The sequence below is a fragment of the Porites lutea genome, chromosome 7 (assembly GCF_958299795.1).
Source record: "Porites lutea chromosome 7, jaPorLute2.1, whole genome shotgun sequence".
Classification (NCBI taxonomy): Eukaryota; Metazoa; Cnidaria; class Anthozoa; order Scleractinia; family Poritidae; genus Porites; species Porites lutea.
Genome location: NC_133207.1, coordinates 24,287,073 through 24,305,974, shown reverse-complemented (window position 1 = coordinate 24,305,974; position 18,902 = coordinate 24,287,073). Strand labels below are relative to the sequence as shown.

Sequence of the window (18,902 nt, the reverse complement as noted above, 5' to 3'; positions counted from 1 at the left end):
ATTCTCCAGGCCTGCGTTTAGGCCAAGTAAGGGAGTCCCTGCCCCCACCCCTGGGAGTCTAAGGTAGAGTGGGATGCACCGGATGCATTCAAAACAAGTCAACGACCTCTTTCTTCTGCAGCACAAAAGCTTGTAAAAAGACATGATTTATTTAACAAGCAATAGCAGGGAGATTCTGGCCCTTGAAAATAATGATTATGATAAAGTTGACCTTACCTTAAACGTTTCTTAATACATGTAGATGTTGATGAGTGTCTAACCCCAGATGTCTGTGGAGCCAATGCTGTTTGTAATAACACTAGTGGATCATACAGATGTGAATGTGCAACCGGATTTGTTGCTGGCTCTGATACAGTGGACCCACAAAACCCAGTTTGTGTCGGTAAGAACGAAACATTCCAGAAATTTTTCATCAATAAATTCAAGAAGCCGTCTACATTTGCAAAAACTTTCAGAACTTTGGGCCAGCAGTGGGCCAGCTATATACCGAGAAGTTTAAATTGGAAGTCAATCTACAATTTTCCATCTTGATGCATGGGCTGTTGATGCATGATCTATATATATATATTTTTTTTGTTCGCGATTTCATTGAGGTTCTGAATCAGTGTTGTTCACGCAAATGTAAAGGCAGTGTAAAATTACGTGAAGAAGTCTGTAATCTGGAGTTTTTACAAATTTTATTGGAGAACTATTTAAATACATTTCAGCAGTCTTTTTGCCCTACCCGGGCCGATTTTTTCTACCTTGGTACACAATAACGCTACAGTAGCTTGTCTAGTTATTCTCTGTGTTTTTTTGTTTGTAAATCTCTGCAGATGTCGATGAATGCCTGTCTCAAGATGCTTGTGGAGCCAATTATACCTGTAACAACAACGTTGGATCATACAGATGTGAATGTTTAACTGGATATGTTGCCGAATGCATTCTGCAGTATGGAGGTTTGTTGTCCTTAGTAAAAAGAACCGGTCTTAGACTTAGGACGAAACCTGCAGGTTCACCGCTGTAATCATCGTGCTCTTTTCCACACTACAATGCTAAATTTTCGTCTTTGGTAATAACCGTATCATGGAACGGAAAACTATATGTTTTCAAAATAAACCACTCGGATATCGCACAAATTGTCTCCATTCTATTTTTTTTCCCTTTTTGTTTATATCCCGGTACGTCTCAGAAAAACGCCTAATTTAAAGGCCCGTTTACACGTTAAAAGAGAAGGAACGGCTCGGTTAGAAACAAGTACCGGTTCCAGACGAAATCTCCTGTTTACACGTACAAATTCTATAATGTGCCCGACAGAAAAAGGCACGGTACGTGAGAGCCCCTTGGAACGGGAACTAGACTGTTTACACGTTGTTTTCTTCGAGACCGGTAACGATAGAGCCCGCGATAATTAAATAAAACTGCTTCGATTAGTTGTTCATGTGCGCTTATACATACAGTAGACTGTGCGTATCTTCGACAATCATGGATGCAGGTTTACAAGCACTTTTCTGGTTTCTTCTAAAGAAGAGAACACGAAATTCACGTTTGACAGCGCGTGCGATTCGTCAAAGTTCTTCTGAGAAAATGTACCGAATTAGGAGAAAAACAAGGCTTACGGTTCTCCTATTAACAGCCCTTGTATCGCACTTCACAGTCGAAAGGAGCTTCTGGCAAATTCCAAGAACAAGCGCTTGGTTTGATCTTACATACAGCACTTACTCTGACGATCAGTGGTATGCTAGCTTTCGAGAGTCGAAGAATACTTTCCAGTTTCTTCTTCCAACACCCATGTGACGTACGCTAAACAACTGACGTGGAGCACCACGGGCTCTTAAAAAAACGTAACAGAACGGTACCGAAAAAAGGGCGAGCGTTTACTCGTTGAAAAGAAAACGAAAATGTGGGTACGGAACCTTTTTTTATCGGTTCCGTTCCGAAAGGGGTCCATAGCCGCCTATGGACCTTTTCAGGAACGGAACGGATACAACTGGAACGGGTCAAGTACCGTTTACGCGTCGAATTTTGTCGGAGCCGTTCGTCTTTTTATCCGGGCCGTTCCAATTTTTTCGGTCGTGTAAACGGGCCTTAAATACCTTTCTTTTATCTTCCTGCACAAGATAAACTTCATTTGAACTTGCGCAGGGGGTCTCCCTTTTTTTTTTTATCTTACTGCGCTTTTCACAGAAATGCGAACTCTAAAGTTCAAAAGCCGCCTTCACAATGGCATTTTTCGCTGCTGTCAATCATAATCACGATCACAAGCAACGAACCTTGAAACACAGAAACACACAAAACGGATCGAAATCCACCAATCACAAATCACAAACCTTGACCTTTTGAACCCGTTAAAGTAAAGTTTTGTTTCCTAAGAGGTCCGTTAAGATGATTGACGGCAGCGAAAAACGCAATCGTCAGTTGGCTTTTGAACTTCAGAATTCGCATGTTTGTGAAAAGCGCAGTAAATTAAGATATGCGGCTGAACACGGCATTGTTTTGTGGGTATTGATTCTTAATTAGGGTAAACAATTAAACAAGGTGCATGTCTTTCTGGACCAGAGGCCTTGGAAGGGTAGTGAACGTTGGCGATGAGTGGTTCACATTTGTGGTACCAACGTAAACAACTTTTTCTTAAAAAAAAAATAGATCAAATAGAAATTTCCGTGTTAGTTTTTAAAAAAGTAATTTTGTATGCAAAATGAAATGAACGAGAATTATGAAAAATGGTCTTTTGACGTACATGTATACAGGGTAGCGAAGTAAATTGTTCTTGTCTGAGGGCCTCAGCAGCGCACCCTTACCCAAGTCGTACCGCTTATTTACCAGATAGGCTTGAGCGATGGAAAGATAACTTGCTTGATTGTCAAAGTCACGGTGAACGGAGTCCCAGTTAGAGGGAAGGGATGCCCTTAAGCACATATGTCACCGATGTGCACTGTGCACGTGCATTATCGTTCTTTAGCATCTCGTTGTCATTACTGATGGAGGGTTGTTAAGAATTACTTCCAGACAGAGGCTTCTGTTCACTTTAGCACAAGGCCATTTACGGCTTGCTCTCCTTTTGCAAACTATAATATCGCAAAATTGTTTCTAGTTTCCTTACAGCAGACATTTCTTTTTCGTCACATGCCTATGTACATTTTTACTTAAACGTAGCTGAAGTCATGCGACATAATGTTGTCCCGTGTGGTTAGACTGCTTGCCCTGCAGATTGCAGAAGTAAAGCTCTTTTATGCGGTCTATCAGTTGCTGTTGCTTGTGGATTATTAATATCCTTGCCTCCTTACAGTCGATCAACACCCGTCTCACAAGTGGCAAACGCAAGTAATTTAAAATATACTTTAAAAATGGTGTCGATTAAAAAAGCAAAACAACAACAACAACAACAACAACAACAACAAAAAACACAGCACATGGTCATGTCCAAGTATGGGAGTACCTGCAAATGGCGTTCACTACAGTCCAGAGTACAGTCAGAGTCGAGAATGTAAATCATATGACAGATAATATTTTTTCTCGATTTTAACGTGACATCTGCAGCATTTATCGCTATCCCTTTGAGGGCTTGATCTGTAGTTGCTTAATTATCTTCGATTTATGTGCAATTTTTTCTCTTAACGTTTGTAGATTTAGATGAATGCCAGTCCCCAGATGCTTGTGGAGCCAATCATGTTTGTAATAACACCGTTGGATCATACAGGTGTGAATGTCCAATCGGATTTGTTGCTGATTCTGGTGCACAGGACCCACTGAATCCAGTTTGTATCGGTAAGAAGTAAAGTAGTCTAGGAGAGGTAAAATTTTCTAGTGAAGTCCAAGAAAAACTTGCAAACTAGCGGAACCTGTTTATATGATCACCCTCAGCAGCTCCTGAACCCCGGGGCGACTCTGCATATGAAAGGGGTGGGGATGCTCGTCGGAAATTTTGAATTAAACCCCTAAAGGAGACCGATCTGGGCGTGGCCAAAGCTTTTTTTGACCCCTAAAAGAGACCTTGTTAAAACATAGACAAATGAAAACAATGGACAGAGACGTCTTCTTTAAGTATTGATGTTATAGAAAACTTGGATCATATGAATGGAGTAAATAAAACGAATTAAAAATATCAATTAATTATCGAATATATAACAATTATTCACCGAAGTGGAGGTGGCTAGTCCTGGATATTTACCGAACTGCGAAGCAGTGAGGTAAATATCCACGACTAGCCACCGACACTGAGGTGAATATTTGTTTTAGTATATACTAAAACAGTGAGATAATTGAGCACAAAAACGACGATTTTTAACTCAAATACTGTTGCCAACGATTACAATTTTGGCGCGTAATGACCGGGCGGCCGCGGCCGTCGCTTTTTCTTGCCGGCAACTAAAACTTTTGAAGGCATTTGTTTAGCTCTTGCGGGGAAATTTCTTCAAAAGGAGTTGTGAATTCTTTTTGTATTTAAAATCATTCTATAAAAAAAGATTATTAAATTTAGTTTTAAGCTTATTTATGAACAACTCAACTAAACTGAATAAAGTAAGCAAGACTTAAGCTTCATTTGCATTTGTAAACAAAAAACTTTTTCACCGGTTTTATCGATAAATTCGTGTCAAAAAGACAAAGCTTTACCTGTTAAAACTTCCAATCCGAACTTCGTCACCTTCTTCGTGTATTTCGGAAACAGCTTGCTTGGTTAGTTGTGAAATTTCTTTGTTTGTTTACGGCAGCAAACCTGGAAGGCATTTTGCTTGCAACTTACACGAGTTTGGCGTCGCTCGCTCCGAGGAACTGGAGGTGAATCAGTGAATAGTGCAGGATATTCACTGATTGAGTAGCCAATCAGAGCGCGCGGAAAACACTATCCACTGTTTTAGTATATACTAAATATTTCTATATTTTTGCGCATGCGACCCTAAACGAGACCTTCAAGGCTAAATATGATGGCGTTTTGCCCAGAACACCCTAAATGAGACCAAATTCCGAAATCTATACCCCTAAGCGAGACGATGAGCATCCCCACCCCTTTGATATTCGGACACCCCCCCCCCCCGGGTCCTGAACTCTCCAGTTCGACTGTATTCGCAGGCTAAAACTTCTTCTCTCTTTTCTCACGAGCGAATATTCCGGCACCTTTCGATCCATATGAAAAGTTCAAGGTTCTTTTTTCCATGCATTAATTTTACAAAAAATCAAAAATTGCTTAGAGTGGTGTGGTCTTATACCCTTAAAGTATCTTCATGTAAACCTGATAAGAAGTCTGAACAGTTCACATGTGATCTGAAGCTTTTTGAAGGTACCAGGTTTTGTCATCCTGGTGACTCGAAATATATGTCATCTTACTTGGTCTACCCGGGCGAGTGATTCTAACTAGACTCAGTCCCGGATCTAAAACCGATCTAAAGTCTGGAGTGCCTCATTGGCTTCAGTGGTTGTTAATTAGAACGTCATATCGTACTGCTGTTTTGCTTTGGGAATGATTTTGGAAAGATTTAAAATTCACTATGTTGTGGTTGATTGTGATATATGTCGAATTACAATTTATTACTCTGCCCCAGTGACTATGCAGCAGCTTTTTTGCGACTTATGTAGACTTTTACTGGCCCCGCTTCACGGACACCCGCTAAATTCGAACACCTCATGTATTACGGACACTTTGCTTTTTCCCTAGGGAAAAAAGCCCTTTCATTTTCTCTCAACAGGCCATTTCCGAGTTCCCCCGAGCCTCTGTATCAAAACGAGGTTAAGTGCTCAGCCTTTGATATGGAAATGATTTTTCATTCTCATGCAAATAAAACTCATTTACAAAAGGAAGTTTGTGCACTTGGCCTCATTTTGAAAGTGAGGGTTTTTGGAACTCGGAAGTGGCCTATTCAACCCGCTTAACCCTTTAATAAGTCCCAATAGTGACCAAGATCAATTTTCTTCTAACAATATCCATACACTGTCAAGAGATAGGTTATGAGAATTAATAAAATGATCACCCGAGAGAAAATGCCTTGATCTATCATCAAATTCTCTCAACTAATTTTTTAAGGAAATGTATGGAGATTAGTTTGGAGAATTTGTATGTGAATCCTGGGGCTTAAAGGGTTAATATACACGGACCTTCCTTAGGCCCCCTCAGTGTCCGTATTAATGGGGTTTAACTGTATTTATATCTCTGCAGATGTTGATGAGTGCCAGTCTCCAGATGCTTGTGGAGCCAATTCTGTCTGTAATAACACCATTGGATCATACAGATGTGAATGTTTGACTGGATTTGTCACAGACTGCGGTCTCCAGAAACCAATTAATGTAGTTTGTACCGGTGAGAAGTAAATATAAACCCGTTCAGTAATTGCATGGATTGTTTGCGATTTATATCGATCTTATTTGAGCTACACTGTTAGCAGAAACATGCCAGAAGTATGATAAATGAGTTAAAAATTAGACGTGTTCATTGAATCTGTGAGGATGAAGATTGATGTTCTAGATTTAATAAAGCGTTTTCACTCACGTCACCCGCAGCCTTGCAAATTTATAGGAACAAAATTAAGTTTTTACATAAAGAAGGGTTAATTAACTCCTACAGAATTGGCTTCATTGGGAATGTAAATAAATGTAAATGTAAATATCTTATTATCCACTCCCCACAGGGCTTTTCAGGGATAATTTACAACACTGGTTGGGGGACTTTGCCAGACTGCTTAAGGTGCAGTTTACAAGTACTGAAGGAATGAGTGATGATGCCCCCATACATGAGTGTGAAAGTAAGATAGACCACTACACCGGGCACTACGTGCCCTACTCTTCACGAAGAGTGTGTGGACATGACCGCGGTGGCATTTTGGGGCACCTTCACGGCGGACGTGACGTCCTGTGAAAACGCTCCATAGGCCTTCTATGTTGCCCTGATGAAGGGAGAGGCTACTTCTAATTCTACTTCTACTCACTTTCTCTTTAACGCTTTGGCATCGAAAAGAGGTTAATACAAATAAAAACAAATTAAACCATGTTGTTGGCTGTTATGAATGCGGCCTTGCCTTGCATCAAGGCGACACACTAGAACGTAAATCGACGATATCTTGATATATAAGTTTAATTCTCTCTTTCCAACTGAAGGATGTGCCTTTTTTAGTGCTTGATTTTTGGCAGGTTGTTTATTACTCTCTATGTCATATGTGGAAATCTCTTTGTACCTTTGATTCGTAGATCTAGATGAATGCCAGTCCCCAGATGCTTGTGGAGCCAGTCACGTTTGTAACAACACCGTTGGGTCGTACAGGTGTGAATGTCCAATCGGATTCGTTGCTGATTCTGGTGGACAGGACCCATTGAATCTAGTCTGTGTCGGTAAGAAGTAAAGTGATCGAGGAAAGCTACCTTTTCTCAAAAAAAGACCAAGAAAAAAAATGCAAAGAAACTTCAGCAAGTGTAATTCCTTGGATCTAGTTTGTGGTGACACCAGAGAGTTCTAAAAAGTGACAACGATGTTGAAAGTGGCAGCAAATAAACAGGACCTAGCGGCTCTGAATAACATCAAACTGACTCACTGGAAAATGAAAAATACTTCAAACATCGAGATAATTCATGTTTATTTACTACAAAAGTGTTGATTATTTTTCCCAATTTTTTTTTGGGATGATAACTAGAAAAATTGGTCTAAAAATAAGTGTGATAAAAAGATCCATTGTAAGGGAAACACGCGTGAAACGTTTGTTAAATGGTTTTGACTGAGCTAATAAGACATGAATAGGAGGTCGCATGTTACTGAAATTTGAAAAGCACAATTGTCGTATAAAGTAGGTAAAAGCAACAACAACAGCAGCAATAACAAAAACGCATCCGGCAGTAATATAACTACTTTTATTTGTGTCACTACTCCACCTGGATAAGAATTTTTATGGTTATTATCTTTTGCGATTTCGTAGATTTTGATGAATGCCTGTCCTCAGATGCTTGTGGAGCAAATCATGTTTGTAATAACACCGTCGGATCATACAGATGTGAATGTTCAACTGGATTTGTTGCTAACTGCAATACACAGGACTCGCTTAATCCAGTTTGTGTTGGTAAGAGTAAAGCAGTCCAGTCAATTAAGAAGTTATTTTTTACAGAAACTATCAGTGTGGCATAAAGCTCCATAAGCAATAGCTTCTTCCTTCGTCACGCACAACTTTCTTTGTAATCTTTGTAGATTTAGACGAATGCCAGTCCCTAGATGCTTGTGGAGCCAATCATGTATGTAATAACACCATTGGCTCGTACAGGTGTGAATGTCCAATCGGACTTGTTGCTGATTCTGGTGTACAGGACCCAGTGAATCCAGTTTGTATCGGTAAGAAGATAAAAAATAATTTAAGGGAGGTAAGAAACGTTTTTTTGACAATTGACAGATTATTGAAGCGTTAACCGAGAAGACGCTGGGAAGAGTTTGAGCTGTTTTGCTAGTGAGTGCAAAATGGCGGAACATTTTACTCGTTTCATGGCGAACTATTGTCTGAAAACATGGCAAGAACAGCAAGAAGACAACTCGACGGACGACATCTGCTATTTGGAGTACATTTGCAGACATGAACAGCCCTTTATTTCCTAAATTTCCCTAAAAACATGCACTATCGAGATGAACTTAACATCGACGGACTAGGTAAATAGGCTTAACCCATTCGCTCCTAGAGATTTTGCCGAAAAACGCGTTTTGAAGCTAGTCGAGTGGTTTTCTGGTCACTGTCGTGCTATAAAGAGCTAAAACTTACCACAAACTGGTTTACAGGTCGAACACTTCGCGGTCTTCCGATCCAGATGCAAAATATCAGCTTGCGAAGTTCGGGCATGCGCAGAAAGCAAAATTTCGACAGTTTTTGGGTTTAAAAGTGACACAGCAGTCTTGACTTTTACTTTTCGCTTTCTCTCCTCCCTTCTTTTTTTGCTTTTCTTGCCTCATTTTTTTTTCTCTTGCTGGGCATTTAGTAGGCTTGATTTTGGTGGGAAGAGTTTTTAGGAAAGCTTTTAGGATCTTAGGATTAGGCGAAAGGAAAGGTAGGTGGGTAATGGGACAAGATTTTCATGGAGATTTTCAGGTCAATGTCACGTGGTTTTTTGCTTGTTTCTCCGGTGTCCTTGACTGAATTGTGCTCATTCTGGTATGGTTTGAAAGATCTCTTCACTCTGCACAAGTTAGAGAAGAAAGTTGTCCTTGACCGTTAAAACTGATGACGTCACAATGGGTAGAAAGGACCTGGATCCGCACGGGCGGTTACGGGCGGTTCAGGGGCGAATGGGTTAAGCTTGCTTTTAAACTAGGAATTATTTTGAATGATTAATTCATCCATTCATCCATAATTCTTCAGATGATACTCAGCCTCATTCAATAATTGCTAAATATCAACTCAATGGTGATCCAAGAGTGATATATCAAACTCTCTTTTCATTTTTCCTCCCTGGAACGTCCCGTTAAATCTCGGTCGGAGACCTCAGGTTTGAGGACTAGGAAGACTACGACTCGATTATTCTTATTGAAGGAGGCTAAGCCCTCTACGGATTTAAAAAAAAAAAGATAAAAGTTCTAACCGTTGACAACCTGTTTCCGCCTCTATAAATTATCTCCAAAACAAGTAAAAGTAGCATGACAACATTTTGCACCTTTGGTGTACGCTAAGCAAGAATTGCTTGGACTGATCACGGGTTACGTTTTTTGGGCTTTATGAACAATGTTGTACATTTGCAGATGTTGATGAATGCCTGTCCTCAGATGCGTGTGGAGCCAATTCTATCTGTAATAACACCGTCGGGTCATACAGATGTGAATGTTCAACTGGATTTGTTGCTCACTGCGGTTCACAGAACCCACTAAATCCAGTTTGTGTTGGTAAGAAGAAAAATAAGACAAAATCGAGAAAAGCAAATAAGCAGTTTCGGTTGAGGAGTAAAAAAAAAAATTGAGTTAAGAACTGTTATTACTCGTACCCGCACAGTCGAAAACGGGGTTCCTTGTTTCTTAAGTGCTCTCACTAATTCTTCCCTCTCTAAGCTATGTAGACTTGCTACAAGTCGACCTCTCCTTTTTTGGCCGCGAAGCGGCCGACCGCGAGCGACGAAGTCGCGCCATTTGAAATCCGACGAAGGACTTTTTTGACAGTCTATAAGCTATGCAGCATTATGATGTGATCTACTTTTGTGGGTCAGTCAGGAGTGGGACCTTTTTTATCCTTGATTTGTGCAAGGCGTGACATAGTAACTTTATTGCAGGGGGAGGCTATAGATTGTTTCATTCTTGACTGCCCTCCAATCCCTTAAAGTATGGTACAGTCAAACCCCGCTTTACGGACACCCGCTTAATATGGACACCTCATTATTACGGACACCCACTTATTAATATGGACACCTCATCTTATTACAGACAGTTTGCTTTGTCCCTGAGAAAAGAGCCCTTACATTTTCTCTAAAATCAAACCGCTTAACCCTTTAAACCCTAACATCAAAATTCAAATTCTCATTTGTTATCCCTATACGTTTTCAATAGAAGTAGTGGGGAGAATTTGTGGAAGTATCAATTAGATTCATCTTGTGTGATCATGTCCTTAATTCTCATGACCACTGTGTTCTATAAAGCAGTGATATTACATGGAGAAATTTGACGCTGATCACTCTTAGGGCTTAAAGGGTTAATACGGACTCCGGCTTTACTAAATACGAACACTTTCCATAACCCCCTCAATTTCGGTGTTACCCGGTTTCAGTGACTGTGCGTAAAAAAAAAAAATTAAAAATTAAAAAAATAGATAAATAAAGCGTGACATGGTAACTTTATTCTCAGTTTATTCTCTATTTTAAATTTTGGTTAATTTGTAAGACGCTCTGCGGTACGAAGAATTAGTAAAAGCTTTCCTCAATTTTCATGTGGAATTTCTTTGTCATGGTCGTAGATTCAGACGAATGCCAATCTTCAGATGCTTGTGGAGCCAATCATGTTTGCAATAACACAGTTGGCTCGTACAGGTGTGAATGTTTAAACGGATTTGTTGCTGATTCTGGTGCACAGGACCCACTGAGTCCAGTTTGTATTGGTAAGAAGTAGAGTATAATCTAAGGATATAAAATTATCCTAGACTGTAGACAATTGTTTTTTTAAAAAAGTCGAAAGTTATACATTATAAACTAAACTTGTCCATACTTCAAAGGAACTTAAAATACTTGCACTATAAACTTTAGATAGGCAGCCAGCGTCGCAGACATAACAAGTTTACGGGTTACCCCGGTTATAGACTGTTCACAGTCCTCTATTTTTCCGTAAGATCATCGAGATCGAGCGCTTTGCGTTACGGGCTGCCATCTTGCATGAGTGTTAAAACTACTAGGGCGCGGGGCCGGGTCGGTCTGGGAGAAAGCGAGAAAAATAGAGACAATAGAATAATAGATTCTATTGATTCTTTTAATAATAGATTCTTTATTTTTCTGCCCCCCCCCCCCACCGTCGGGGCCCCCGAGCTATAATCCCCGACGCCCGCCCCCCCCGGTACATTTGAAAATCAAGATACCCGTGACGGTAAGACGAGGTACATCTCAACTATCTCACGAAAAAATAGGGGACTGTGAACAGTCTACCCCGGTTAGTAACCAGAGTTTGGTTTCGTCTGTGACGCAGGCTGGACTTTTGGTCAATCACAGGGAACCTGGACTCCGTATTAACTATATCATAAACCGGAGTAATTTATACCTGTTTTCCTCAGCCATCTTTTTGGAAGGGACTTGAATTAGAACGAAGACAGGTACATCTCAAGTTTCCAGTTATTATTAAATGTTAACTTTGTTTTAAACTGAAACCCGAGTTTGTCTCCTCAGAGGGGAGTTAATAGTTAACGATAATAATAATAATAATAATAATAATAATAATAATAATAATAATAATGATAATAATAATAATAATAATAATAATAATAATAATAATAATAATAATAATGGAAACTTGAGACGTATTTCTCGCGCGCTCCTCTCGCGCGCTTGACGAGATTGAACATTTCAGTAAACCCAGCAAGGCAAACCGTCTTCAATTTGACTCAAAACCACTTACAAAGACTGAGGAACACGGATAAATACACAGCATTCGGGTTCCCCGTGATCAAAGGCTCTTTCAGGTAATCTTTGGACAAAGCTATTAACTTCAAACATTAACGTTGCAGCAAACGAATCGAAAACGAACCGCGATGTAAAGTTACGATAATTTGTGCTTAATTTCCTACCCTCCCGCAAAAAATTACCGCAAAATGACCCTTGCAAATTGTAACCTTTTCAGATTTTGATGAATGCTTATCCCCAGATGCTTGTGGGAATAATTATGTCTGTAACAACACCTTCGGATCATACAGATGTGAATGTTCAACTGGATTTGTTGCCAACTGCAGTACACATAACCATCTAAATCCAGTTTGCCTCGGTGAGAAGTAGAGTGATGCATAACATTAAAGGGGTTAATGATAAATGAAATAAATCATATATGAACTTCTGGCTTCTTTACGCAATTGCATAAATTGCGTTCACTGCGACGATCATTTCTTCATTTTCATTTCATTTCCGCAGTTCATATATGATTTATTTCATATATCATTAACACTCATTTCTTTCACGGGAACATATGAACCCACAATTGACCTGCTCCCAACGTCAGTGGCTTCATAACTCAGTTGGTAGAGCATCGCCCGGTAATTGCGTGGTCACGGCTTCAAACCCCGTTGAAGTCCTGATTTTTTTTTAGGCTTCTTTACTTTACGCAATTGCATAAATTGCGTTCACTGCGACGATCATTTCTTCATTTTATTTTGGCGCGAAATTTCAGCGTTAATTTGTAATTTCACATTTGAAATTACTAAATTGCCATGGCAACCTGCCGTACGTCTCAGTGTCTAGATGGCGACGAAGTTTTAAAATGTCATGAATTAAGATGTCAGGGCATAAAAAGACGCTTTAGAAAACCTGAACACACGAAAGAGCACATCAAGAAGGATTCTTAGAGGTACGTTGTTGAAAAATTCTGAAAACTTAAGCCAAAGTTCAGCTCTAAACGTTTGAGAGAGTGGAGTTCACAATCGATCGATACGATCCAGCATAAATAAGTCAAAAATCCTCGATTGCTAACGTAATTCGTCACCCATGATATTAATAGGTAATCAAATGGTATACTCGTGAAATTAGGGAATAAAATTTCACTTGCGTTTTGTCCAAATCCTTATAATTTCCCCAGTCTTTTAATTTCCCTCGCCTAAAGGCTGGGGAAATTATAAGGATTTAGACAAACCGCGCGTGAGATTATTCCCTAATTTGACTCGTCACCATTTGATTACACATACTAATTATAATTTTACGTCGCTGTGGGAGTGAAAATTAGCCACCGTAAAGAGATTCAAAAGGCAACAAAAGCTTCCATTCTCCGCGACACCTGGGGCTGGGGTGAACTCGACAGAGTTTTATACTGGAAGCTCCGCCCCGAGGTCCAACCGACATGAAAAGTGTCCCCTTTCGTATACCTTGCATTGACAAATGGTACCCCATTCACATACCTCGTTTAAAACTTTATTTATATCCCTTTTTAGTGCTGTAAATGCACTGACCTTTAAATATGAAAAAATCTCGAAACCAGAAACTTTTCTAGACGTTTTGACAGTTATAAATCCTTCTGTAGCCCTTTTAGGTCATAGTAAAGACCGGAATGGCAGATTTCTCTACCCTTTCATATTCTTCAACTAGAGGCATCCCTACCCTCTCATATACCTGAAGCCTGAAGAAGCCGGGTACTCACTTCGGGCGGAGCCTCCCCGTACAGTCTCCCCCCCCCCCCCCCCCCCCGCCCCAGGCTCTGTGCTTGCTCTTTGTAAAAGAAAATGTAACCATTTTGGACTCTGTTAGGGAACAATTGGTGACTATGAAACAAGGATGGGTTAGGTTTACTTAATGCGTGTATTGATTGTGTAGGTTTTTTGAAAGATATTGCTATTTTCCGATTTCTGTCTTAACGCCATGTAGAAGAGATTGGAGTTTTTAAATCAAAGCAATGCAAACATAAATCCTGTAATGTGCATGCATTACTAGACTTTTAATCTGTGTTTTTGTTTTTGTTCTACCTTCAATTATAATTGTCTAATAATTCCAAAAAATTTCAACAACTTGCTTGGAAAAACCTCTCCATTAAGGTGTTGTTTATGCTTCCGCTCTTTCGTAGATTTAGACGAATGCCAGTTTTCCGATGCTTGTGGAGCCAATCATGTTTGTAATAACACTGTTGGCTCGTACAGGTGTGAATGTCCAATCGGATTTGTTGGCAATTCTAGTGTACAGGACCCACTTAGTCCACTTTGTATTGGTAAGAAATAGAGTTATTTCGAAGAGACAAAATATTCCTTTACAATACGCGGTACGAGAAAACAGGACTTCAAACCTTTACGTAGAAATTCTGCAGTAATTCAAGATTCAAGTGTTCTCTGGTGCCCCAAATGTGTTATGAATTTCCATCTCTCTTTTATTGACACAAATGCAGTGTCGTTACTTTGTATGAAATAGTATAACTTCTCTGTGTTTGGAGACTGAGGAGTTGTATGTTATCCTACCTGAACTCCTCGTTCAGTTAAAGTGTTCTCCTTCCGGCATAGTTTTATTTAGTATCGTAGTTGTTATAGTTTTACCATTTACTGCTATTGTTTCCAACTACGCTACCTTTTATTTATTCATTTATTTCATTTTATTTTTGCTTTCTCGGCTTTATTTACTTTCTTTTTCCCGGCTTTTATTGAATCTTTTACATCCATTTTCGGAAAATTGACGGTGAGTGCCCCTGTATAATTGTCTCCTATTGCACTTATTTATAGGAGACAATTATACAGGGGCACCCAAAGTCAATTTCCCGAAAACATCTGTTCGGAAGACGATTTGAGATCTAGAATTTTCGGACCATTTATTGTAAAATTGGCTTGCTTGCCTGCCTCTTCTAGGATTTTCGAACATCTAAAAAATGGTATAATTGCCCATTTTTAACGGATGTTTTACCCTAAAAAGGTCACCTAGAATTATCGAGGGCCTTTTGTCTGGCAGAAATTTTCGAAAAGGTAAGTTTTGATCCCCATAATTTTCGGATCACTAGGCTTTCAGCTAGGAAATCCGAATAGATGAAAAAATTTTAGGGGATAAAAGAATGCCTATATCTACCGTTTAAATGCTAAAATATGTTTAACAATGCTATGTTTAAGTGGTTTTCAACTATATTCTCGTTGGGTGCCCTTGATTATAATTGTATTGTTGACCACCTAGGATAGCTCTGCTAAGTGTGGGTAACATAGTCCTAAATTATTTGCAAATTGAAGAAACTCTTGTTGTTGCTGTAACGGAGAATTGTGTTCTGTTACCTCTGTAGATGTTGATGAATGCCTGTCCTCAGATGCTTGTGAGGCTAGTCACGTCTGTAACAACACCGACGGATCTTACAGATGTGAATGCCCAACTGGTTTTGTAGCTGACTGTGGTCTACAGAATTCAATAAATCCAGTTTGTATTGGTAAGAAGTATAGTAGTACGTAAAATTATGAAGTATCTAATACGGCATTCTCGGTCACTAAATTCGGTGGGCGAGTTAATTGTACAAATTTGGTTCTAAAAAACTGGGCTCAAAAATCTTTGAAAAACAACATATAAAGAAAGGAAAGAGTCGAAGGGGAGTAGTCTTTTAAGAGTTTTGCCTAGATTTGGTTTCGAGGTGTGGGTTTTGTTTGGTTTGAATGGCTGATGTTGGCGCTTCGATATTGCCGTGTTAACAAGGTCGAGTGTCTTAATGAAAATAGCAAAGAGGCTGCATATTTCATTTGGTAACTGGAGCAAATGCGAATTCTGTTTGCAGCAAGGCAATGCAGAAAGCCTAAAAAGAATCTAACATATAAATCACTTTGGTCTGAGAAAACAGTCAAAATTTCGCGACGGCGGTTGAATCTCTGGTAAATATACAGCTCGAAGGACACAGATTGAATCACAACGAAAGTAGTGAACTGGATTAAAGCGTTTTTGAGAAATAGGACCGAACCGTTGAGGATGGGGAACACCATCTCTGAGTGGAAATCGTCGAAGGGAGGTATACCACAAGGCAGAAAATTAACGCGATTAAGACACGGTGGTGACAACTGGAACAAATTTATTTCAACACTCTATGCAAAAAAATTCAAAACTGAGCTGACATCACTTCTGACAGCGACAACGATGAAGATGAACTCGAAATATTGTAAACCTTCTCCCTAGCTTTTGTGAAAGATGAAAAATAAAGGGTAAATGGAAAGAAAGAACACTTGTAGTTAATGTTTTTTAGGTGTCAAGAATGTCTGAACAGGTTCCAAAATTGGGGTTGAAATACTGGAAATTAAGAGCGCGGAAATTAACGCAGCACTTAATTAACGTCGCGGAAATTAATGCTCAACAAAAATTAATGCAAATTTTAACGATTCGCGTTAATTTTACGGAACGTTAATTTCCTTTAATAAGTTAAGTGGAATAAATCGATTTCATTCTCTAGCATTATAAATATACAGTATCTATCGCCTCACCTTGGTAAATGTGTAAAATTCAGTATTTCTTAATTTCTTGTGGAATATTTTGTTTTCTCTATCCTACGTAGATTTAGATGAATGCCAGTCCCCAGATGCTTGTCGAGTAAATCATGTTTGTAACAACACCGTTGGTTCCTACAGGTGTGAATGTTCAAACGGCTTTGCTACTGATTCTGGTGCACAGGACCCACAGAATCCAGTTTGTATCGGTAAGAGATTGAGAATTCGCATTACTCCTTTGGTGCAGTAAATGAAAAAAAATTGTAATCCTTGACTTTGACTTGTAATGATTGACATTGTTGTTTATGTTTGGTCGGTGAAAATCTAATTTGACTCATAAATTTGAAATATGGTTTGGTGTGCCTTATACTTAACTACCATTGCAAAGTGTAAAGCATTTCTTGAACCTATGAGTTCCAAAGAAACATTTTTATCGTTACTTAGTTATAGTTCATCAGTGCAATATGCAGTTTCATCCGAAGTTTTACTTGGTCGGTTAAAACATGGTTTTCGGAGCCTAGGGAAGTATCGGCTGCAGAGGTTCAGCTGGTGGGCTTGCACCATTCGTGACGCAGAAACGCGAAAGTGGAGTGCCTGAGGTACAAACGTCTAGTGGGGGGGGGGGGGGGGGGGGGGGGAAGGGCGTCCAGGGGCATCCTCCCTCGGGTTGTTATTTCGTGTGAGAACTACCAGACGTTACATGTCAAACAATCAGACGTTGCGTCCGGCCTGCTGAAACGAAACCCCTGGAATCAAAGATAATGGAGGATCGATTAACCTATATGTTTACGGGGTTCTTGAATAAAATCTTTGCGATTTTCCATTTTGGTGCAATGTAGACTCTAACTTTTTTTCTTTGCTGGTAAAATATTCGTTCAAAATATTATGAAAGTGGAGAAAACAGTCTTAGGGCCGATTATTAATAATCCGTCATTTTTGTAGATGTTGATGAATGCCAGTCCTTAGATGCTTGTGGAGCCAACTATGTCTGTAATAACACCGTCGGATCGTACAGATGTGAATGTCCCACTGGATTTGTGGCTAACTGCAGTTCACAGAACCCGCTAAGTCCAGTTTGCGTCGGTAAGACCGTGCGGTGTAATCTGGAGGAGAAAAAGTGTTAGTTTCTTATGAAACTTTGGTTCCGGTTCCAGTGCGAGACATACGTTTTTTTTGTAATGGTCTTATAAACTTTTTTGTTTATGCAACAGTTAGCTAGCTGCATGTAAACTGATTCAAAAGGCGACGGTTTGTGTGTAGCTTTTTGGGGAGGGAATTGAAATATTATGTGGGTTTTGCATTGATCATGAGCGCCACTATTTCTTCAGTTGAAATACTGTCAAATGTTACTCTCTTTGGATAAATTTGAATGTCATGGTAATTATAATAATTATAATAAAAATATTAATATTAGGTTTAAAAAAAATACAGAATATAGTCGTGTGATGCGCACAATTTACAGCTCCATAAACAATAGCTTCTTCCTACGTCACGCACAATTTTCTTTGTATTCTTTGTAGATTTAGACGAATGCCAGTCCCTAGATGCGTGTGGAGCCAATCATGTCTGTAATAACACCGTTGGGTCGTACAGGTGTGAATGTTCAAACGGATTTGTTGCTGATTCTGGTGTACAGGACCCACTGAATCCTGTCTGTATCGGTAAGAAGAAGAGTAAACTAGAAGTGTAAACCTACTATACGTGAAGACAAAAGAAAACAATTCGAAAGTCTTGCATCAGGCATCTTGTCCATTTTGCCACAGAATTTTGAGAAAAATATGACACCATCACCCTTCTTAAAGGCAGGCTTACTGGCCTACACAAATTGATTGAAATCTATTTCAACACATATGTAGTGGTATTGCTCTATTGTGTAAACTGAATCATTAGATAATGCAATTCTAGAGCTCTGATTGGCTTAGCAATCATGGTATACCAGCCGTTACCATGCTCTCCAAATATGGTAATTGTACACGTCTGCTCAAAATTAAAAACAAGCTGAAAATCGGCTGTTTTTATAAATAAAGTCGGGAAGAATTCTCGATATTTTGTGGGCGTTTTTAATTAAACAGTTATTCCACTCACGCTATATGAGATGATTATAGCCAACTCATATCCAACGCGCACTTGTGGAATAATTGTTAAATAGCATTTCTGCCTTTTATATAGAGAATTTTCTACTTAACACCTGCAGATGTCGATGAATGCCTAACTCTAGATGCTTGTGCTTCCAATTTTGTTTGTAACAACACCATTGGATCGTATAGATGTGTATGTTCAGCTGGATTCGTTGCCAACTGCGGTCCAGAGAACCCAGTTAATCCAGTTTGTGTTGGTAAGACATCAAGTTATCCCAAGAAGTTATGGACATAAACTGCGGATTAT

At 39.4% G+C, this 18,902-nt stretch overlaps 2 long non-coding RNA genes across 3 annotated transcripts; both read left to right on the top strand.

Moving 5' to 3' along the window:
• The first annotated feature begins 3,610 nt into the window (after nucleotides 1–3,610).
• Nucleotides 3,611–18,846, top strand: LOC140943309 (uncharacterized). Of its 2 annotated transcripts, none has more exons than XR_012166600.1 (4): nucleotides 3,611–3,747; nucleotides 17,460–17,600; nucleotides 18,038–18,178; nucleotides 18,712–18,846. It is a non-coding gene; the product is annotated as an uncharacterized lncRNA (long non-coding RNA). The 2 variants fall into 2 exon arrangements; XR_012166601.1 differs by lacking the exon at nucleotides 3,611–3,747 and adding an exon at nucleotides 16,711–16,726.
• On the top strand, nucleotides 9,676–12,372 carry LOC140943310 (uncharacterized). Its single transcript, XR_012166602.1, has 3 exons — nucleotides 9,676–9,811; nucleotides 10,869–11,009; nucleotides 12,236–12,372. It is a non-coding gene; the product is annotated as an uncharacterized lncRNA (long non-coding RNA).
• Nucleotides 18,847–18,902: the final 56 nt, after the last annotated feature.